Source organism: Lactuca saligna, chromosome 8 (genome assembly GCF_052625555.1).
Source record: "Lactuca saligna cultivar CGN05327 chromosome 8, ASM5262555v1, whole genome shotgun sequence".
In the NCBI taxonomy this organism is placed as follows: domain Eukaryota; kingdom Viridiplantae; phylum Streptophyta; class Magnoliopsida; order Asterales; family Asteraceae; genus Lactuca; species Lactuca saligna.
This window is the reverse complement of record NC_136424.1, coordinates 97,896,043-97,920,197: the sequence shown is the minus strand read 5'-3', so window position 1 is coordinate 97,920,197 and position 24,155 is coordinate 97,896,043.

The window sequence follows — 24,155 nt, the reverse complement described above, 5'->3', positions numbered from 1 at the left end:
CGATGGGTCGTCGTCTGTGCTTGGTCCCTGATGTTGGTAATCCTCTTAACCATGAGAGGAAGGGATCGGTCCGCGGTCCCTCTGTGGCGAAGATCATAGAACCCTCGTTCCATCCCGAACGGTGGATGTTGTTCTTGGTGCCGGCTACATCGCTCCAGGTCGTAGGCCCAAGGGGCGTAGGGCCATTGGGGCCCAAACGATGCGCTAGTACCCTCGTCATGTAGGGAGGGTCTGTAACGCCCGGGTTTTAGGGCTAATCATTTTAGTTGATGTAATAGTCTAGGTCAACTATTGTAACTCTTTTTGAAGTAATAAAGATGAAAATTTTAAATACTATGAGAATTATGTGTATTTGTGTGCTTATAACTTAATTATAAAGATATAATTAATAAAGAATAAAAATAAGCATGAAAATTAAAGTGTGAAATAAGCCCGATATCTTTACATAAAGTTGTAGTAGTCGAAACAAGGATTACGGGGATATAAAGAACGCCAAAATCCGAGTTATAACGAAGAAGTTATGACCCGTCGAAGTTTTGCGACGGAACCGGCACGACACCGGGAAGCGTAAATAGTGAATTTAGGATAGAATGATTTTTAGCCTTAGAGATCTAAACAAAAGTCGTAGAATACGTTAAACCAAGAGCGTCCATAAAAAGAACACCCAAATCTGACTTCGTATGAGGAAGTTATGATTTTTCGAAGTTCGGCTTAACAGTGTACAACCCGGAGTTCGAATATTAGATCGAACGGCTTCTAGCCAACACAACCTAAACGAGAATCGAAGATCTTTTTTATAGTAGCGTAATGATAAAAAGATAGACGAAAACGGACGTCAGATGAAGAAGTTATGGATTATTAACGGACTAACCCTGTCCCGACCTGTTAATAATATAACTCTTAAAATTAAGTCTAGCTAACAGAGTCTAAACAAAAGTTGTAGAGTACGTTCCCGCCTACACGTGGATATAAAGAATGTCAAAAACGGAGCTCATACGAGAAAGATACGAATTTTTGAAGTTGGCACTCGAAAATGCGAAGTCTGATGCGGGTTGATGACGTGGCACAATCTGGACCCTCTGTTGGCTAACTTTGACTTAATTTTACATGTGAGCGAGGAAATTTAATGCAAGGAAGATGTTCAAGGAATGTACCTTGAATTTGATACTTCATTACCATGAAATTGTTTTAGTAACAAAGTTTCAATGAACCATTTATGACATCGTTGGCTAAGTCTTGATGACTTTGACGCCACGTCATCACAAAAGTATATTGCACGCAAGGTTAGACTCTAACACATTTAGTGGTGAGAAGAATTTGGAATTCTTAGGGCATGTTTGGTTGGCAAGAATGGAATGGAATTCGAGGGAAAAGGATTCCAATTCCCTCGAATTCCTACATTTGGTTCAAGTTTAAAGAGGGAAAAGGAATCCTAAATGAGAAAACATTCCTTCAAAGGAGGGAAAATACTTTCCTTCAACTATAGGATGGAATGAATTCCTTATTATCAAGGAAAGTTTACAATAATCATTATACCCACATACAACCCTATCTCACGTATACAACTTGTTCGTCAAAATCAGTTGACAAGCCTCGTTTCGCCAAAATCAACCTCTTATCCGATTCTTCTTCCAGGTAAGTGAATTGATGTTGCCTCGATCTCAAATTCGATATCTCTCACGCTCTTAATTTATTGTCAAAATCGATGGTTTCTTAAAATCGTTTTATCTTCCTATTTATCGATTTTTTCTTGTTTATCTCAACCTCATCTCTTGAAAATCTATTTCTCTTCCTGTTTGTCATTTCTATTAGTTGAATGCTTGTTAAAATTGCTAATGTCTACATTTTATCAAAATCGATCGTTTCTTAAAATCGTTGTTACTGTTTATTGAATACTTGTTAAAATCGATTTCTTAAAATCTTTGTTACTGGAATGAATTTCTATCAATTTTTGTTAACTTAATGATTATTAGAATTGATTCCTTTTCATGTTTGTCAATCTCTTTTTTATTTCACAGCAACATTGTGAAAATTGATTGTGTTGTTTTAGTTATATAGATATGAGTTTTACTGCTGGTGAATTGTCTTTTGCAAAAACATAAAAGGTGTGTGAAATGTCAACTTCCTTTTTGTTATAAGTTTACTATTGAATTTAGAAAGATTGGTAACACAATTGTGCTCTTGTTTATTGACATGAAAAGATAAAAAAATAGCATGTAGAAGGATCTTGAACATGAAATAGAAGTTGCCACATATTTTGTTTCATATTTGGGTTTCAATTTTTGAAGAAATATGAAAAATAAGTTTAATGGTATACTAAATAAGAATTATTTTTACTATTTTATTAGTTTATATAATATATATTTACATATAGCTTAGAAAACAAATCAAATTAAAGCATAATATACAAAAGGGAAATTCTATCATTTTACATGAATTCCAATTCTATTTCCTATGAGCCAAATAGAATTTGGAATTAATTCCAATTCCATTTCCTTCTAACAAACAACACAAGGAATTGGATTCAAATTCTTGACAGATTCCTTTTCCAATTCCAATTCAAATTACTTCAGCAACATTTTGTGAACCAAACAACACCTTACACTTGTAATAAGGATTTTGAAGTTGTGAAATGAGCATCCTTGGAATAATGTCCAATTGATCTGTTCACAAAGGAATGGCCATAGAGAAACATAGTATGCATGTTTAGAACATGACATGACTAATGTTTAATTCAAGTATTTAGTTGATTAATCGAAACGTTATACAATCAACAAAGTCTAATAAATATGGTGATTAAATAATAAGTGTTTTATTTATATTCAATAGTTTTGAAACCATAGTTAATTAGGTTATTATTGTGTTTCACTTTGCATGTTTTACTTCCCAGGTAATTGGATTATTCAAACATCCACAGTCAATCGTACTTTTGGAAATAAGTAGCGAATAAAGATTGTCATGAATTGGATTAAAGATTGTCTAAAGGCTTAGACATACCAATAGTTTTGCTGCAATATTCATGAGTACTTTTGAAATGGGGATTTAAGTAATGGATTAACTCATGCTCAAAGAATTACTTCATGGATTTTATCACGAATAATTTTGAGACAATAACATCTTATATTCTTGAAATAGAGATATATGAGTTGTTATTTACCATTCGGTTGTACATTGATAATATGTAAACACATCGGTAACTTGATGTTATAAAACGTATTGTTGTGTGTGATTTGATACGTAAATAGTACAAGCATATAAGTCGAAGTTTATTTGTTCCTTTTCCCCTAACGGGAAAAAGCGATATTTTTGGGCCCCTTGATGATTTAATGATGACATCTAAAGCGCTTGGCGAAGGCTAGACTAAATTGATGTGTTCAATTAGTAGTCTGATTTTAGTCTTCATAAATCAGAAATCAGGAAACAAATCTTGGATAGAGGTTTTGATTATAATCCATGTCTCATGTCCATACGATATCTGGTAGAACGGAGGGATATTTGATCACTTATCTAAGGACACGTTACTAACTGGGTCAGAGTTCGATAACGAATTTTTGTAGTTACAATTTGCTAGTCAATTCTTTATACTTGCAGTTATAGTTATTAGACTTTTCCAAGTGGGAGACTGTTGGATTAGGTGTCTAAGCCCATAACTATAAATGGTATAAACTTTAATTGATGGTAGCATAGTCATTTTGGGTTGCCTTCAAACTTGACAATTGAATAGGATAACTTTTAAGAGAGAGAAGAATGATTTGTTATCATATTACTTGGTTAATAAATTAATTAGAAATCAAAATAAATGATTTATTAATGTATTATGGAAGTAATATATTAATTAGAAATCATATTGTTTAATTAATATTCAATCATAAATTAATTTTGGAGTTAAAGGAATTAACTAAATATGCAGGGACTAAAGGTAACGATGTTCAATAATTGAGTATTGGGCAATTCTAGAACCTCCCTAAAGAGGGGGGGGGGGGAACGAAATCTAGAGTGCTTCTATGGTTTCCTTCAGCTCTAAGGGTGCCATGGATGCCTTAGGGAGGAAGTAAAGGGATTAGGGTTATCTTGGAGATACCTGCCTAATCCAATACCTTCCTAACACCTATATAAACCCTCCTTAGGGTCGAATTTCGGCCATGCCTCCTTTCTAAGAGATTTGGATGAAATTTTGGTCCCTTCCCTCTCTCTCTATAGTTTTCCTTGGTTGCTAGGTTTGCTTGTGAACCATTAGAGGCGCAACACTTGTGGCGCGTGCTACCAAAGGTCTTTCAAGAAAAGATTCAAGATTCTTTACAATAACAATCTTAAAGGTATGATTTCTAAATTTGTAGATTTCGAAAATTATATTTACCTTCTAGGGTTTCTAGTTTTGTGTTCAATACTTGTATGTCTAATAGAGAAAACATAAATCCACCATATTAGGGTTGCATGGACACATAGAATTGTTTGCTATGCTCAAAACCCATCATAGCCCAACATTTTTATATTTAAATACTTAAAAAGTAAATACAAGTACTAGCATGATCAATAATACAAGGTCAAGTAGCCTCTAGGAAGAATCTCTACGTTCTACTATGCCTTTAACACTTCATTAACTCAAGCCATGCTAACATATGCATGCGTTTTTCTGTGCAGTTAATGACATGGATGTTTTAACAAATAAAGCATTTGCAGAATGCTCGAGAAGAACTATTGTCCAAATCAAACATTTGGGTGGTAACACTATCATAATAAAACTATGGTGTAAAACCTACAAGGTGAGGAATTGTCGAGCATTATTCTTTGACATAAACTAAAAGAAATGGTAAACCACATCATTTGAGCGGTCCACATCAACACGCTCCAAGTCCTACGTGATAGATCAATTGCAGAGTACTAACAATATTTTGGATACGTTAGTGTTTGAATCATGAACCTCCTATGTAGAATTTCACTCCTCAACTACTAAGCTATTATCGTTAGACTTTTTGACATAAACTATTCGACATTACATGACAAATTCCAAAATAAAAGCTCTCAATAACTATTTTGAGTAGCTTTTGGATTATAAGTTTTTTTGTTATAAAATAAAAGTTTTAAGTAAATTTGTCAAAACCAAAATTTTACAAAAGATTGTTTATCGATTTGCAAAATCTCAATAATAAGATTGGAAGATGCTATCAAAATAAACTCATTCAAATATTATCGCAAACTCTTAATAAACATAAACCATAATTTGCTTCAAACCATAAAATAAAAATTAGACAAAATACATCTTAATTAGTAAAAGAAAGAAGTCAGCTTGTACAACCAAACAAAGTTTTTTTTTTTTTTTTTATTATTTAATTTGAGCTTTAAAAAAGTTTAAGGTAAAAAATAAAAAATAAAAAAAATAAAACAATAAAAACTCTTAAAACACGTTGTTAAGGCTATAATCTAACGTTTTTTTTAACATATTTTATTGATTGATTATATTATATTCGTAAATATAAAATGACTATGGTTCGGTCATTGCAAGCAATATTTAGTTCACATGACTTTGTGGTCATTCCCGAACATGTGTACTTCAATGATTCGTATAATACTTATATGTTCATCACCTACCGTGACGATGTTTCAACTAAATAGTTGGCTTTGACGTTGACTCAAAAACAGTTTGATTAAATTATATTGGGGGCTACTATTTTACGGGTGGAGATTTGACTTATAGGAAAAAAGCTGAATGGTATAGATTTGAAGTATATGCCCAATTTTATTTAGGATCAAATCCAGATTTTCATCATGAAATGATACGAAAGCATTCTTGATATCTGTGAGGCCCATATAAAGCTCTTAATTTTGATGCATATTTTACAATAGTTTACTTACGTCTTAAAATGCTTTATATATATATTGTAGAGTAACTAGATAAGAATTGAACCTCGATATTTTGGGACTTTCTTTTACAGTATACTCATGATATAGTGGGACATAGCTGAGATAATTTTAAGGTAACCTTTTCTTGAGGGTTTTGTTGAAGTTTAGTTTCAATTATGGATACGAAATGAAACTTCAAAGTCACGGTTGAATTATTTTTGCATCGACACTTGCTAATATAGCTCTTTGAACTTCATAATTAACTACATTATATTACAGGTGATTATATAATACAAACTCTAGGATAATATCATCGTACCCCATTTTCTTTCTGACTTTATAATGATATTCAATGGCTCCATAGAGATTATCCATTATCTAGCCCTAGTGTAATTAGAAGTCTATAATAAAAACCCATAAGGTTTCTTGATCGGGTTTAACGTGTTCCGTTAAAGAAAAAACCGAGTTTAACTGGATTGGTTCAAGAAAGAAAACGGATTCAGTTAGGTCGGTTAAACCAAAAAAGAAACCGGTTCAACATGAATAAAAATTAGTGGCAAAATCAACTTATACTTGGAGTAAGTCGGGTCTAAACTAGATCTCAACATGTTTATGGTGTGGAAGTGTGAAATGAAATATCTATTTTAAAATGAAAAAGCTTGTTTGGTAATTTTTAACAAAAAAACCCTAAATAACTTTTTGATGTGACCTTGGCTCTGACCACCGGCTCTCAGAGTGTTTGCTACCATCAAAGGGATCTGCAAAGTCAAAGAAGACCTTCAGCAGTCTCCCGGAAAGAGGTCCCGAGAAGACGCTCCGGTGGTCAAGTCAGTGGGAGATATCTAAGTGAGAGTGATGAGAACTGAGAAAGATCACTTACTTCTCAAGGTAGGACGGAGGACCTTTTATACTAAGGATCCTCATTGTTCCGTACGGGGAACAAGCAGTGCAGTTCTGATAGGATTCGTTACCCTGATTGGCTAATCGTGTCCCATGTTGTGTCGGGGCCAACAATTGGCTTAGGTGTTAGTGCTCTGGGCATACTCTTTGTCGCTTGGAGTCGTTGTATTTGTCCTGTAGAGGGGATGCTCTTGGCGATGCCGAAATTCTCGTGTGGGCGTTCCGCTTTAAGGGAACGCCCGGGCGCTAGAGCCCTTACTGAGGCATCCAAGCTGGGCTAGCTGGAGGATCTTTCCACCTGGGGATCCCGCTCCTGGCCCGCGCTAAGAGGCGCTTCATCAAGTCACCTAGTCTAGTAGTCATAGCTTTTGCTAGCTGGCTATGATGTTCTAGACTTAATAGCTATATACACGTATTAGGAAGTCGTTCGCTCGTCGCTTCAATTTCGGCGATGTGACCCCTTATCCCTTCTAGCGGTTACGTCACTTGTCAGGTTTTTCAAAAGCCCTGCCTTCTGCCTTCTTTCTTATATATGGGAGGAAATCTTCGTCTTTCTCACTTTCTTTCTGCACTTTATCCTCCTTTTCTTCTTTCCAGTGATTTCTTGTTATGGCAACTCCGGGTGGTCTTGTTTCTACTGCTTCTGAGTTTGACAGCTTGTAGGAGACCTATGGTTTGTCTCCAGCCAGTGGGGTGGATTTCATTGTTCCCGGTGCCGTGATCACTTCCCCTCTGGTCGGGAAGGTTGGCATTTACTTAAAAACGCTCGACGCTAACCTTCGCTTGCCTTTGACCGACTTCTAGAAGGAGCTCCTCCGTCGTAACGGTTGCAGCATCCAAATGCTAATTCCTAATGCGGTTCATAAAATGGTGGCCTTTGAAATGATATGTCGAGCTAACAACATCATCCCAAACTTATTTGTCTTCAAATACTTATTTCGATTTGGGGCTACCGATGACAAGTACACCTTTTTTGCTCATCGTGGGGGGCACGGTCTTGTTCCAGACAGTAAGACACCAAAGAACTAGCAGGAGAAATGGTTATGGTTCAATCAGGAGTTACTTGGTTGAGAGCCCCATCAAGCGAACAACTTTTCTGACGTCACTCCGAAGCTATTCCCTTACAACCAAGTCACTGTTGATTTCTTGAAGACTCTTCAAGTTGATGCCGATGGGTTATCGGAGGTCTTGCTTGCTGGTGTTGGGATGAGCCCAAGCTAGCGTGCTTGTAGTGAGATGCCGATTTTCTTCACTATCTCTAATGGTAGTATTGCTATTCTCCTGCTCCTCCTCCTCCCCCTTTGTTTATATATATATATATATATATATATATATATATATATATATATATATATATATATATATATATATATATATATATATATATATATATAATTGTATGATTGGTTTCACTTTCACAGGTACTGAGTGTTCAGTTTCCATGGATGTCGTCCTCCGGAAACGGTACCAAAGGAAGTTGGAGCACTATGTGGTGGATCTACATGAGACCCTTCCTCCGCCTCGCTGCTTTAGTCAGTCGTCATTTGTGGTGGCTCGGCCTATGGGGAGTTCTTCAATGATGGAAAGCAGACCTGCTCCGGTCATTCCTTTGCCCGTGACCCTAGTCGTCTGGCTTGCCGAGGGGCCCTCCGATGAAGTGGTGTACGATAGCAAGGAAGGGATCATGTCAAGTGTTCATCGCGCCATGGCAAAGCGGAAATCCATCCAAACAATGGGTGAACCCTCTCTTGGAGATGGTTATGGCTAGATTGGGAGGTGTGTTATGCAGAGGCATGTATTTGCACGTTTGATATTTTGATCTCTTTCGATCTTGGTGTTGTGGTGGTTATACCTGATGATGACGTTCGACAGTCTAAGGGTTGTCAAGGGGAATCTAAGCATCTCATCATGTTGGCAACTATTATGCCTGCGTCGAGTGGTAGGGCACATGTTGCACACCGTGAACCTATTCCTATGGAGGGCTTACATGCGCTTCCTTTCCTTGGTGCACCCCCATTTGTCTCGTTGTGGGATCTTCGTACTGACTCTTGATTATCTATATGTGCAAATGCTTTAGAGTTCGCTCGTCATGCTCTTCCTCCAGCAACCGCTGACGATATGGATGAAATAGGTAGCTCTGCTCTATCTCAGAACATGGACTACGCTGTTGTGTAAGCTATGTGCTACACGGTTGCTGGTTCCCGAAAAATTCAGCAGCTTGACGACCTTGAGCGGGCACATTCTAATCTTATGGCTAGTAAAGATGAGTTGAAGTGTCGAGTATTGGAGCTGGAGATGCCATCCCGAGGTTTTGACGAGAAGTATGATCTGCTTGCTGCTAAAAAGGCATATATACAGGATTTTTTGTCATCATTGGAGGCTCGTGTTGATGTCTTGACCCAATCTAACGAAGTTTGATGATCCATAATGAAAGTTTGGAGAGTGATCTTTCTGATCGTGACCGGGAGTTGGATGCGATGCGGGTGGAGCTGGGGTCATTGCTTGCAGATCATGATTGGTTGTTACATGTTGGTGTTATTCGTGTGATGGATAAGCTCATTGAACATCTAGAGTTCACAGGTGGTGTGAGCAGGATTCGTCATGCTGCATTCGTTGCAGGTGAGGAGTCTGGGAAAGCTGGCCTGAAAGCTGATATTGATGCCAGGACTTGCGACCTAGAGGGTAGCGATTCCCGTTCAAGCCATACGTCTAGTCTGGAAGATGCTCTGCTGGCATTTGTGACAATGGATTACACTGTGATTCTTGGCTTGGGGCAATTAGATATGGCTGGTCTCAGGCTCCTGTGCGCTTTTGATGATGGTGACGATCCTATGGATGGTGGACATGATGGTGGTGGAATTGTTCTTGGTGCAGGTATGGCCGTTGGTGGTGATGGCAATGGTTCTGGTGGCGCTAGTGGAGGCAACGATGAAGGTGGTGCTGATGGAGGTGGTGATGGTGAAGATGGCACTGGTGGTGCCGACGGAGGCGGTGATGGTGATGGTAAAGGTGGTATTAGTGGTGCTGGTGGAGGCGGCGTTGAAGGTGATGTTAGTGGTGCTGGTGCAGGCAGTGTTGATGGTGATATTGGTGGTGCAGATGGTGTTGGTGGAGGCAGTGGTAAAGGTGGTGTTGGTGGTGCTGGTGGAGGTAATCTTTGATCTAGACTCGTTCCCTTATGCTATCTTTCGGGGCATGAATATGATTTACTATTTGTGTCGTTTCTTTTCCTTTGCTTTTGTTAGGCCCTACATGGCCTGTGTTTTGCTAAATGTAATGTGATGTGACCTGGTTCCCGAGCCTGGACGTTCTCTGTTCTTAGTAGCTCTGGTGAACCTGTAAGGTTACATCAAGAAGGGGCCGACAGCCGTTCTCCAGGAGGGGCTCCCAGGAAAACATTCTGACGGTCAAGTCGATGGATTGACTTAGAGAAGTATTGTGGGTAAGGCTGAGAGAGAATCACTTACTTCCCAAGGCACCTGGAGTAACATTTTATACTAAACACTTCTGATGGTCCATAGAGGACAAGGGCGTCAGATCCGATAGGATCGGGGATGCTGATTAGTGGATCATGCTCCTTAATCTGTCAAAGCTAACGATTGGTTCAGGAGGTAATTCTCAGAGCATCTGCCTTGTCTCCTGACCGTTATGTTTGTCCTGGAGTGGAAGGCGCCCCAGGCGGGGCCGAGCCTTCCTCAGCGGGCACCTAGCTCTTAGGGGCACTGACAGACGCGAGGTTCCGTCGGGCTTAGCCGACCGGGCGCTTCATGCCTTGGGTCATTCTCTGGAGCAACCGGGCGTGGCTTCTTCGTGCGTGCTAGGGCACGCCATCAAGTTCCCTAGTCCAGCAGTCGTAGCGTTGCTAGGCTCACTATGATGTCCTAGAGTTAGCTGTTTGGTATATGCATCAAACTTCGATTCAAGTGACGCTTCGATTTTTATGGCGACCTGACTGCCCATTATGGTAGTCAGTTACATCATTAAATCAGGGATTTTGAATATCACGCCTTTCCCTATTCTTTATAAGGTCAAGGACGTTCTCTGCTTAGGTCAATTCTTTCTCTTTTTCTTTCCTTCTTCTTCTAGGGTTTTCTTTTTCTTCTTTGATCTTATGGCTGCTCAATCCAGTGCTATTCCATCCGAGGCCAACTTTAAGCTTCTTGGAGATGCTTATGGCCTCTCCTCGACAGATGGAGTTGAGTTTCCATCGCCGGAGTCGATGATCTTGTCTCCTCTACCGGGTAAGGTGGGTATTTACTTGAAAACCCTTGACGCCAATTTGCATCTTCCTCTTTCTGACTTCCAAGAAGAGATTTTGCAGAAGAGTGGGTGCAACATCCAAATGCTCACTCCAAATGCTGTTAATAAGGTAGTAGCATTCAAAATGATCTGTCGACCCCACGGGTTGCTTCATGATTACTTCGTCTTCAAGTACTTCTTCAGGTTTTGTGCCACCGGCGATAAGTATACATTTTCTATCCGGCCAGGGGGTATACTTTATTCCCTGATGGTTAAACCTCAAAGAATTGGCAGGATAAATGGTTGTGGGTTAATCGCGATTTGATTGGCAGTAGGCAGTATCGGGCAAACAACTTTGCTGACATTGCTCCTAAATTATTTCCCTACAATCAGTCAGTCGCCAATCTCCTTAGAAATGTTCAAGTTATTCATGAGGAATACTCTGAGGTACTACTTGCTGGCATGGGTATGAGTCCTTCTTGGAGGTGTCAAAGAAAAATGCTCATCTTCTATACTGTCGTTGATGCTGACTATTTCTACTATTTTCCTTCTTCCCTTCCTCCCCCCCCCCCCCTCCCCCCACATTTTTTTCTTGAGAGGGAGGGCGGTGGACTTTTCTACTTAAGTGTTTGCACTCTTGACTTGTCCTTATTTGAAAGGTGTTGAATCTTCATTGTCGATGGACGAGGTGTTGCCTAAGCGATACCAGGGGAAGTTGGATCCCCGAGAGACTGATCTGGTTGAGGTACTTCCCCCTCCCCGCCGGGCTGATCAGCTTTCCCTGACTGCTACTCCGGTACCGCCGGTAGTGGAGTGATCTTCGGCATTTACTGAGGGTCACCTTTGGCTGCCCATCCTATCTCTACAGTTGCTCCTCCTTCCACTGTCTGATATGTTCATATGGAAGTGGTTGAGGACAACAAGGATGGAATTATCTCAAACGTTTGGCGGGCCATTACTAAAAGGTAAGCAGTCTTGGCTATGGGAGAGATCTCTACCGATGCTTTCAACATCGGAAGGTGGGTCCAATCAAGATGCAATTTCACTCGTCTGTTGAACTTAATCTCTTATATGCCAGAAGCACTTGTTGTGATCCCCGATGACGACATGCACCGATCCAAGGGGAATCGATGGGGGATTAAGCATCCCATAGTTCTTGTTCAACCTATTTCCCAGTCTGCTAATGATCTTTCTCGCCCTAGATGCTCCCGGGGTGCTAAGTTGCACCAGACCCATCACACGAGGGAGTTTCCAGGGGTAGTGTTGTTTCAAATGTGTTTGTCCCTGGCTGGAATCTACCAAATGAATCTCGTTTGTCCGTTCGCACCAACGCTCTGGATTTTGCTCGCCATGCATTCCCTCCCACCATTGTTGCTGACATGGAGGCTATGGGTAGCCTTACCGTATCTCATAATATGTCTTATGATGTTTTCCAGGCCATGTTCTACCTTATTGTTGCTGCCCGTCGAGTTCAGCTGCTCAGCAAGATGGAAGCTGCCCATTTAGGTTGTGCTACCCAAGAATCCAGCCTGAGGCGTCAGATTGTTGAGCTCGAAAATGATGTCCACGACTCTGAGTAGAAGTGTGCTCTTCTTGCTTCGGAGAAGGTTGTTGCGGAAGAGGCTCGATCTGCCCTGAAAGCGAAGGTGGATTCCCTAACCCAAGCTAATGAAGGGCTCATGATTCAGAACAAGAGCTTGGAACGGGATGTATGTGATCGTGATAACTAATTGTGGATGCTCGTGCTGAGGCGTATGCCACCCAGTGTGATCGGTATTGACTTTTGTGTGTGGGGATCGTACGAATTATGGAAAAGTTGATTGAACATCCGGAGTTTACTGGCGTTGTGAACTGGATTAGGCATGCATCTTTTTTTGTCGGGGAGGAGTTTGGGCATAGTAGATTGAAGGTTGAGGTGGACTCTGGTTCCTACGACCTTAATGCTAGTGATTCCCATTCGAGCCATACTATGTGCCTAAATGATGCCCTTCTTGCATTTGCTTCTATGGATCATGCATCTCTTTTAGGCCTGGGGAGTTTGGATATAGAGGGAATGCGAAAACTTTATCTTGTGGAGGAAACTGATGAGATTCCTGAGGGTATATTGATTGATGGAGTTAGTGGTGGCGGTGGGAGCATTGGTGGCGGTGGGGTGGGTAATGATTTTGGTATTGTGGAGAGAAATGATGTTGGTGGTGCTAGTAATAATGATCGTGTGATGGTGAGGGGGTGATGCTGGTGATGTTGGCCAGATTAGTTCTTAGGGTACTCCGTACCGTGTACTGCCCCTTAGGGGTGTGAAAAAAAACCTGAAGCTTTTGCAACTTGTTGTTATGTTTCTTTGGTAGTGGTGGCCTTTCAGGCATTGTCTGTAATAACTCTTTGCCATGTGAATGACGCTTGTTATGTTTTGCATGTTCTCACTTTTGATCTTAATTTTCCTTTGTTGGGTGTGTGTTCTTGGATGTGTTTGATTTGGGGAATATGCTAAGTATTTTGATTTGATCACAACTCTAAGCCACATAAACACATTGAGTTTTGAAAGCTATTCCGAGCTTCTGTATATACCCTAACTATTTAAATGTTATGGTTTGTTCTGATCCCCCCTGAATACACGAAGTATTTAGGGTCTATGGCTATTCTGAGCCTTGTAAATACACAAAATATTTAAGTGTTTTGGCTTATTTTGAGCCTTGTGAATACACTAAGTATTTAAATTTCATGGTTATTCTAAGCCTTGTAAATACACTAAGTATTTAAGTGTTATGGCTTATTCCGAGCCTTGTGAATACACTAAGTATTCGGGTTTAATATGCTGAGTATTATAATAAAAGAAACGTTCAAATACACTGAGTATTTTTAAGAAAAATGGTTGCTTAGCCCTGCGATACATTGACTATTTTGCGGAAAGAAAATATAGAATGTGACATCCCCAATTTCACGACTAGAAAAGACTGATTTGTTTATGCTTTGTTTTATAAATCAGAGTAATCGTTTAAAGAAAACGGTTGCGGAATTTGTTCCCAAAACAATATATGATAATAACTTATCAAAATATTTCTCAAAGAGAATGTATTTTATTTAATAATAAAACCTCGGGATTTCATGTTCCGATACAGACCAAAAGCATAAATAGTACAATACAGACCTTACAACAGTTATTTGTAACTATTTATCTATAATCCAAAATCTCTCGTCAAGTCCACCAATTTATACTCTTGTGCCATTACCTGTAATGCAAAAAAAATTGAGTGGGTCAGGCTTGGGAGCCTGGTGAGCATATAGCGTTTTCAACCCACAAATATACATAATATATTATATTCAATCATCAAACAATCAACCCAAATACCCATCCCTAATATCTCCTTTATTTCTTAAGGTTTACCTTAAGAACCAATTATCATTCATTCATTCATTTATAAGGATTTACCCAAGGAATTGGCACGAAATCCATTTCTATCCAAGTTTATCGATCAGATACTAATTCCATAGCTATGAGGCGCTAACTCCATAGTCACTAAGGTTTACTCACAGGCACGAAGTCACATCGTCACCAAGGTTTATCAAATAGGCGCTAACTCCATAGTCACCAAGGTTTATATAATAGGCGCTAACTCCATAGTCACCAAGGTTTATACAATAGGCGCTAACTCCATAGTCACCAAGGTTTATACAATAGGCACTAACTCCATAGTCACCAAGATTTCTACAATAGGCACTACGTCTCATAGTTGCCACTATTTCATCTACCCATGTTCTACCCAACATATTTTGTAGATATAAAATACATACATAGTTTGAATCATTTAACAACCGTATAAAAAAATCAATTCCAAGCCCATCTCAAATAGACAAATAATATATAACACATAGCACGTATTTCATAGGTAATACTTTATATTTATGTGTTAGAAGAAAGTAACCACACACTCACTTGATCAGAAGATGATCGGACAACACTACGACTTGTAAAAGTAGTATTCTTCGGTAGATCTGGAAGATCTTCACAAAAACCGGGCTTCTCGCGAGTAGATCTTCGGCTTGGGAATTTCAATTCTCGGGCTCTTCAGGGACTTGGGACTCGCTTCGGGTCTTGGGAATGATATCGGGGATTCGGGATAGTTCTTGCACGCAAAACGATGCAAAAACGAGAGAGAAAGGAAGAAAATGAGCAAAGAACTCGGAAGCACATATGTTCTATTTATAGGGGCTGAAACCCCGAGTTACGCTGGGTGTAATCCTTCGTAGACATGTACGTTGGGCGTACATCTAGGTATGCGGGGCGTACCGGTTGGATAGGACCGACGCGTCAATGCCTCAGATATTATCCGATTTTATATTTAAATTAATATATTTAAATTATTTAAAAACTTCATAAATTCATATCTTCTTCATACGAACTTTATTTTCGACGTTCTTTATATCCACGCGTAGGTAAGACTAAGCTCTACAACTTTCGTTTAGACTCCGTCGGCTGATTTCAAATCTATTTTTATTATTTATTTTTAGTAGGCCGGGACAGGAAAACTCTATTATAAATCCATAACTTCTTCATCTGACGTCCGTTTTTGTCTATCTTTTTACCGTGCACTACTATCAACAAGATATTCGATTCTCGTTTAGATTGTTTAGGCTAAAAACCACTCGATCTCAAATCGAGTATTCGGGTTATATACCGCTAAGTCGAAACTTAGAAAAATCATAACTTCCTGATACGAAGTCAGATTTGGACGTTCTTTTTATGCACGCTCATGGTTTAACGAACTCTACAACTTTCGTTTAGATTGCTAAGGCTAAATATCTCTCTAACGTAAATTCACTTTTTACGTCATTCAACGTCGTTCCGGTTATGTCGCAAAACTTCGACAGGTCATAACTTCTTCGTTATAACTTGGATTTCGGCGTTCTTTATATGTACGAATCCTTGTAACATATACTAAAACTTAGTTAAGATTATTCCTTCAAAATAATCTTCCATAAGAAAGTCATTTGTGACGTTTATTGTCCTTAAATTGACTAGCCCTAATCTACGGCTGTTACATAGAACCTAGGTGCGCTGGGCTTCTGACGTCGGTGTCCCTGGATTGACCGGACTAGGTAGTGTGTCAGAAATGGAACTTCCTTCGGTTCCTGGCATTCCAGGTTCTTGGACTGCCTGCCTTCCATCATCTCTAGCGTTCGTTGCTACGACTGGATTTAATGACCGTGTATGGCCTTTCCCAAGCAGGGCCTAGCTTTCCTTGCGGCTGAGCTCAACTTGCCTCATTCTGTCTCAAAATGTAACACCCTACTTTGAAAGATTTTTTCTTGACCCTCTGATAATAGTATCTTTCAACAACATATTTGTAGGTTGCCTGATGAATGTTTGATCGTTCAAGTTTTTCTTCAAAGAGATCTAAGTTGTCGTTGTTTGTGTCTTCAAAATGGGTTGTTTGCAACGATCCTATTGTCAATTCTACTGGTAGCACTGCCTCTGCGATGTAGGTTAGGCTCAAGGGAGTTTCTTTCATGCTCACTCTTGGTGTCGTCCTGTAAGACCAGAGCACGCTTGGTAGTTCCTCGACCAAGTTGCCCTTAGCTCTTCCTAGCCGCTTCTTTCCATTTACTAGCATCCTATTGGACACTTCTGTTTGGCCGTTTGCCTGGGGGTGTGCTACCGACGTGAACCGCTACTTGATCCCTTTGTTGGCGCACTAATATTGGAACGGATTTTCAGCGAACTGCAATCCAATATCGATAATGAGTATCGTTGGTATTCCAAAACTCATCGCAATATTCTTCCACACAAACTTTATCATTTGTCTCTTTGAAATACATGCCAACGGATCCTCTTTTATCCATTTTGTGAAGTAGTCCACTACGACTACTAGGTATTTAACTTTGCCTAGGGCGTCTAGAAATGAACCGACAATATCTATTCCCCATTGGTAGAAAGGCCACGGGCTAGAAATACTTGTTAGGGGTGTCGAGGGGTTCCCTTGGACTGGGGAGTATGTTTGTATTTTACACATTTTCTTGTTTCTTCCGACGCATCCTGATGTATAGTTGGCCAGTAGATACCCATCCGGAGTATTTTTCCGGTTAGGAACCTTGCCCCTTCGTGAGTGCCTGCTAGGCCATAGTGTGTCTTTCAAATCACCTCCTTGCCTTTGGTTTCCTCCGTGCATTTTAGCCATGGTGACATGAATCCCTTTCGGTACAACACTCCGTCCAGGATTTCATACAATGGAGCCTTTATCCGTACCTTTCTGGCTTCCTCATGGCGGTCTGGCAGAATACCGTGTTGTGGGTATTCGATTATCGGTGTCATCCATGTATGCCTGGACGCCGATAATGTGTGCACCCGCCGCTCGTCTATACTCCTTTCTTTAAGTACTTCCAAGAGAATCTAATTGGACAAGTGATCGAAACATGTTGACTCTAGTTTACTGAGGGTGTCCGCTCTTCTGTTTTCTCCTATTGGGATCTATTTGATGGTGAACTCTCTTAAAGGTTCGACGAGCCGTTGTACAGCCTTCACATACTTCTCCATTCGCTTGTCTTTTGTTTCAAATTCTCCATTGATCTGGTTAGCGGCTAACCTTGAATCTGTTAAGGCGACTACCGCTTGTAGGCCCATTTGCTTTGTCAATCATAGGGCGGCTAACAGGGCCTCATACTCGGCTTCGTTGTTGGAAGTATGGAAGTCGAAGTGAAGGACATAGGTGATTTCTTCCCTTTATAGGCTCGTCAAGATCAGGCCTACTCCTGAATCTTCTTTGTTGGATGCTCCATTGGTATACAAAGTCCACTTTTGGGTGTTCGTGGTTGTGTTCGTCCCCATCGATCCCTTTGCCAGAGCTGTGGCCTTCTCCTCGACTGGGATTTCGAGTAGGAAATCCGTCAGTGCTTGACGTTTAATGTCGGTACGTGGGTGGTAACTAATATCATGCTCTCCTAGTTCAATTTCCCACTTTGCTAACTGCCCGGACGTCTCTGGTTTAAGCAATATATGTTTGATTGGACAGTTTGTTAGCATCTCTATTTGGTGTGCTTGAAAGTAGTGTCTTGGGCGCCGTGCTGCATAGACGAGTGCCAACACTAGTTTTTCGAGCATGGGGTAGTTGATTTCTGGACCTTGTAGTGCTCGGATGACAAAAGAAACTGGCGCTTTCCTGCCTTCCCTTTCTACAACCAGGACCGAGTAGATGGCTTCCTTCGAGGCTGAGAGATATATTTGCATGGTTTCTCTAGGGACGGGACTGGCCAGCCTAGGTAATTTGTGTCAGGCCTTTTTGATTTTCTTAAGCGTTGCTTCTTCTGCCGTTGTCCACTGGACGTTTCTCTATTCAATGCACCCTTTGAGGGTATGGACGAGTGGCAAAGCCTTTTCTGGTGATTTGGAAATGAAACAGCTCAACGTCGTTAGCTTACCATTCAGTCCCTAGGTGTCTCGCAAGGTGTTCAGGGATGGTACTTCCATGAACTTGTCAAATTTGGTTGGGCTTGGTTGTATCCCTTTTCTAGTAATACAATATCCCAGGAATTGCCCTTCCTCGACACCGAAGGTACACTTGGCTGGATTCAACTTGATCCTGACCTTTTCTAGTGTTTTGAATGTTTCCTCTACATCCTCCAGTAATTTCTTCTCATCGGGGATCTTAATGACCATATCGTGAACGTAAACTTTGATGTTTCTTCCAATTTTTCTGGCAAAAATGGAGTCGACTAGTCGTTGATAGGTTGACCCTACGTGTTTTTGTCCGAACGACATTTTGGTGTAGCAGAAAGCTCATGATTTGTGTAGAAGGTTGTTTTCTCATCGTCTTCCTTACTCATCGGGATTTGATGGTATCCATTGTATGCGTCTAAGAAGCATTTTTGCTTGAAGCCTTGCAAGGATTTGAATTTTTGGTCGATTTCTGGCAAAGGCTAGTAGTCTTTGGGGCATGCCTTATTCAAATCAGAGTAATCGATGCACATACGCCATGAGCCGTCATGCTTTCTTACCATGATGGGGTTGGCAATCTAGGTCAGGAAAATTGCTTCTCATAGTATCCCTGCCTTGGTTAACTTGGCAACTTCAGCGTTGATTGCCCTATTCATGTCTCCTCCTTGAACCCTCTTCTTCTGCTTGGTTTCCTTGGTTCCTGACTTGATCATAAGCTTGTGCTCTATAAACTTTCTGTCTACCCCTACCATGTCTGTAGGAGTCCAATCAAAGACGTGCATGTACTTCTTCAGGAGGTTGATCAACGCCTGCCTCATGGCCGATGGGAGGTTGCTTCCGATACTGACCGGTTGATCCGGGAATTCTTTATTGATAATTTCTTTGTCGCTTGCCAACTCGACGCACGACTTCTTGTTTTCTTGCACTATTTCTTTTGGCTGCATGATCTCGTAACACTGTAATCTCTTGGTGGTGTTGTAAGGACTATTCTCGGCCCCTCAATGGAGCTGAAGTTTATAATCCCATGCATCATTGATGAGACTGCCCCGAATTTGAGCAGGTTTGTCCTCCCAAGGATTATATTGCACTCTGTCGGGTGCCTTATCACAACAAAATCTATTAGGGTCGTCTTCCTTTTTGCTTTGTCATGGCTAGTCAATGTGAAAGGCAGATGAATTGTGCCTAGAGGCCATTGGTTGTGTCCTCTGAAACCTGTTATCCTCCCCGTTGTGGGTTTGAGGTTTTATTTCCACCTGTCGGGGAGATAGCGGAAGTAGTGTTTGTAGATAATGTATGTCGAGCTGCCCGTGTTGATGTATATTCATTGGATTGCCACATCTTTGATATACCCTTGGATTATAAGTGGGTCATCACCCCGCCATCCCTTTCGGCGAGGGTCTTTTGCTGAGAACGTCAACCCTTGCATGGATCTGGTGAGATTGTCCATGTCATCATGTTTCTCTTGCCTTCCCCGCTTAGAACGTATCATCAGGTTTTCACAAGGTTGATCACGCTCTTTGGCTGCATCTTTTGGCGTTCTCAGTATCAAACTTGGCGTGAAGGCTGCATGCCACCTCTGTGAGGTTCCCTTCCAATTATTTCTCTTCCATCTCCCTTTTTAACACTGAGCAGTTGATAGTGTCATGAGTTTTGCTTTTGTGGTACTCATAGAATCATCCTTTTCCCCCCTTTTACTGGTTGTTTGTCAGAGACTGCATAAACATCTAGTCACCTGCCCTGCCTTTCATCTCTTGGAAAATGGCCTGAAGCATCCCTGCGGGCGCTTGTCCCGTCCAAAGTGCGTGCCCCACCTTGGGCTTCTGAGTGCGGTGGTGGTGGGCTGTGGCGTTTTGTTGCCGAGGTGGTCATGGCATTCAGGTATGCTTGTTTTGTCTTTTCGCCTTCTTCCTACCTCAGGTAGCGCTCTACTCTATCCTTTAACCCTGTCCATGTCTATGGCTTCTTTCCTATGAGCTTTTGAGACAAGGGTCCCAGAAGGAGTCCCCATGTGAAGGCGCCTGCTATTAAGCCTTCATTGTGGCCTGCGATATCTAGTGTGGCGTTGGTGAACATGGTGAAGTATTCTCTGAATGTTTCCCCTTCCTTCTGTTTGTAGCCAATAAATGAGTGTGAGTCTCCCTTGTATTTATGCAGCTGCGTGAATTTTGTCAGGAATAGGTATTTTAATTGCCCAAAGTTGTATATTCTCCTTGGTTGTAGCGTCTTTAACCATGTTCCTTCATTGTCATCCAAGGTTGTTGGGAAGTACGTACACCAGAATCGCTTGTCTATTTTGAGCGATATCAACGCCCACTCGTATGTGTCAATGTGGATACCAGGATCCATAGTTCCATTTTAGGTTTTTAAGTGTGGCATTTTTTTGTGTTTGGGATTTCGTAATCTAAGAGCTCTTTGGCAAACAGATATGTCACGTTGCACGATAGTCAGTCTTGGTTTGGGATGGGAAGAGCACCCTACGGGTTATACTGTTGGGCAATAGTATGAGGTTGCATAAGCATGTTGTTATATGGTGGGTAATAGCCAGGGCTCAGCCCATAGAACGCTTGGTGTGGGAACGGTACGGTTAACGTATGGGTGGACAGTAGGGGTGTATTTTGTATATGAGGGTTATTGGGCACAACTAGCTGATAATGTGGGATTATGGAGGAGGAAATCTTTGTTGCAAATGAAGGTGTTGGGAAGGTCGTCGCTTGGTTTCTAACCGTCTGATCTAGTAGCGGCATCTGGATGGTCATTGGCATTTCTCCCGGCCTCTGGGTTATTGGCGGTGTCTGAAGGAACATCGATTGTACCCCTACCATATTGCTTGTCGATGGTTTTTTGGAAACCACTGGTGGTGTGCTTGCCATTTGGTTTGGCAATGTTGGTGTCTGGAAGATCACCGGTTGTGCACCTTCCATCTGAATTGGAGGTGGTGGTGTCTATAAAACCAACAGTTGCGCACTTCTCGTCTGATTCTGTGGTGCTGGTGTCTGGAAAACCATTGGTTGTGCGCTTGCCATCTGTTTTGGTGGTGATGGTGTCTAGAAGACCACCGGTTGTGTACCTGCCATCTAACTTGGCATTAGTTTTTGGAAGAGACTCGGTGTGGCGCTAGCATCTTCCAACGTCGGCGACATCGTACTGCTTGGTACCGCTGCTAGTTGGGGTGCTTGTATTAGAGACTCTGCGTTGAAAATGGTGGAAGGAGGTTGTCCTCCATTGATTGGTTGTTTTTGTCATGTTTTGGTGCAATAGATATCGCCGAACTGCCTTCCTTTGACGCTTCATCAACGATTATTGTGGAATTTGGAGTAGTGGTTTGCTCCAGCGACATCATTGATCTAATGGGGCTGGTTGGCATTCCACCAGTCTCTCCTATGTCACCAGACACCATTTTTCACCGATGAGTAATGTGCTTTTAGTTTGTTTTTCATCATACTTCGGATGGCGACAAATGATGTGACCTAGTTCCTGCTCATGGACGTTCTCTGTTCTTAGTAGCTCTGGTGAACCTTCAAGGTTACAACAAGAAAGGGCTGTCACCCATTCTCCAGGAAGGGCTCCCGGGAAAACGCTCCGACAGTAAAGTCAGTGGATTGACTTAGGGCAGTATTGTGGGTAAGGCTGAGAGAGAATCACTTACTTCCCAAGGCACCTGGAGTAGCCTTTTATACTAAACCCTTCTGATGGTCCGTACGGGAGAAGGGCATCTGTAACGACTCAAAAATCACGACTAAAAATTTCTTTTAAAACATTACTAAAACCATATTTATAAAACCGTATCATAAGTCATAACATAATTTTCGAGTATTAATTCAAAACATAATCTCATCATCAGAGTAAAACATTCCCAGGATATATGACTATGGTGTGTGCATTGCAACCTCTCCGAGCTCCTTTTTGAAAACTGACTATCTGAAACCAAAACTGAAAACCGTAAGCACGAAGCTTAGTGAGCTCCCCCAAACTACCACATACCATACAATAACATATAAAGCACATACTGGGCCTTGCCCACTGCATCGGACCGAGGTCCGGACTAATTGGGGCCTTGCCCCCTGCATCGGACCGAAGTCCGAAAACTGACTGGGACCTTGTCCCCTGCATCATACCGAAGTCCGGACTATCTGGGGCCTTGCCCCTGCATCGGACCGAAGTCCGGAAACTGAATGGGACCTTATCCCCTGCATCGGACCAAAGTCCGGACTAACTGGGACCTTGCCCCCTGCATCGGACTGAAGTCCGGAAACTGACTGAACAAAGCATAACATAAACATATCAACTAGCATGAACACACATATACTGCATATTGCATCGGGCCGTAGCCCGGAACACATAACACATAAATCCTGTCTGAGCCACGAAGGGATCAAACATACTAACTACTGCATCGGACCGAAGTCCGGAAACTTTTGCTAGCTAGACGGGCCGACATTGTGGCCTTAGACCCGTTCCTACTGGAAGGAAACTCACCTGAACTGCTGAGCTCTGCTGATACCCTCTGGCTGCTAACCGACAACCTTCTGAGTCACTGCTCCTCTAGCTCTCTGAACTACCACTATCAAAATGATACTTAGCCTGACAGCCCTTCAAAAGTCAACTCTGCTCAAAGTCAAAGTCCTGGCCACAGTCAACCTTCCAAGTTGACCATACTCGTCGAGTCAGCCTACTGACTCGCCGAGTTCATAAGCTCTGAAATCCCTTTCATTCGCGACTTGACTCGCAGAGTCTACTGATTTCCGAGTCCTGACCTATCCACTCACTGGGTCCCCACTCAACTCACTGATTCGAGTCTTAACTCGAAGGGTTTGGGGTTTCGAGACTTGACTCGCCGAGTCCAAGAACAGACTCGCCGAGTCAAAGGAAATCTTCAACAGACTCGCCGAGTTGTTCTTCCAACTCATCAACTGCTACCTAACTTCGTCCAACTCACCGAGTACACCCATGTGACTCGTCGAGTCTCTTCAGTTCTTAATCCATATAGTGGCTTTCGAGCCATGCAGGGGCTCAAATCCATAGATCCATTCCTCTAGAGCCTAACTCCCACATATTGTGGCAAACTTTACGTGTAACCAAGGAGTTATAAGCTTAGAACACTCTAGGGCTAGGGTTTGTAACAAAGGGGCTTCACCAAAAACTTATTGGCCTAAACTTTATGACTTTCTGGGTTATTACCAACCTAGATATGAGGTAGCAACCTTAGATCTACTCCAAACTCGAAATAGATCTCATTCATACTCAAAATGCCCAAAACTCAAACATAAGATAGCTCTAAATGCACATAAGCCCAAACAACAGACTATTACCTCAAATGAAAGCTCCAACTGAAGTAAATCTCGGATCTACACCACTCCTTTGCAGCAAATCCCTTGATCTTCAAGCCCCTCTTCAAGATTCTCTCCTCCAAGGCTCTATTATCTCAAATAATGAAGGCTCACTCAATTCTAGGGTTTCTGGAACTCAAAAGAGGAGCAAAGAGGCTGAGGGTGGGTTATTATGTGCTTTATATAGGGCACAACCTCTGGGATTAGGGTTTTTCTCGCCCAGACCAGACTCGCCGAGTCCACTCGCTGACTCGCCGAGTCGGTCACTTATTTAATGACCCGGATCCCGCTCCGACTCGTCGAGTTCCTCCCTAGACTCGACAAGTTGACTCTTGATTTAGAGCTTAACATTTATTTTCTTGGTCTTCCTGATTATGGGTGTTACAACATCAGACTCGATAGGATCAGGGATGCTGATT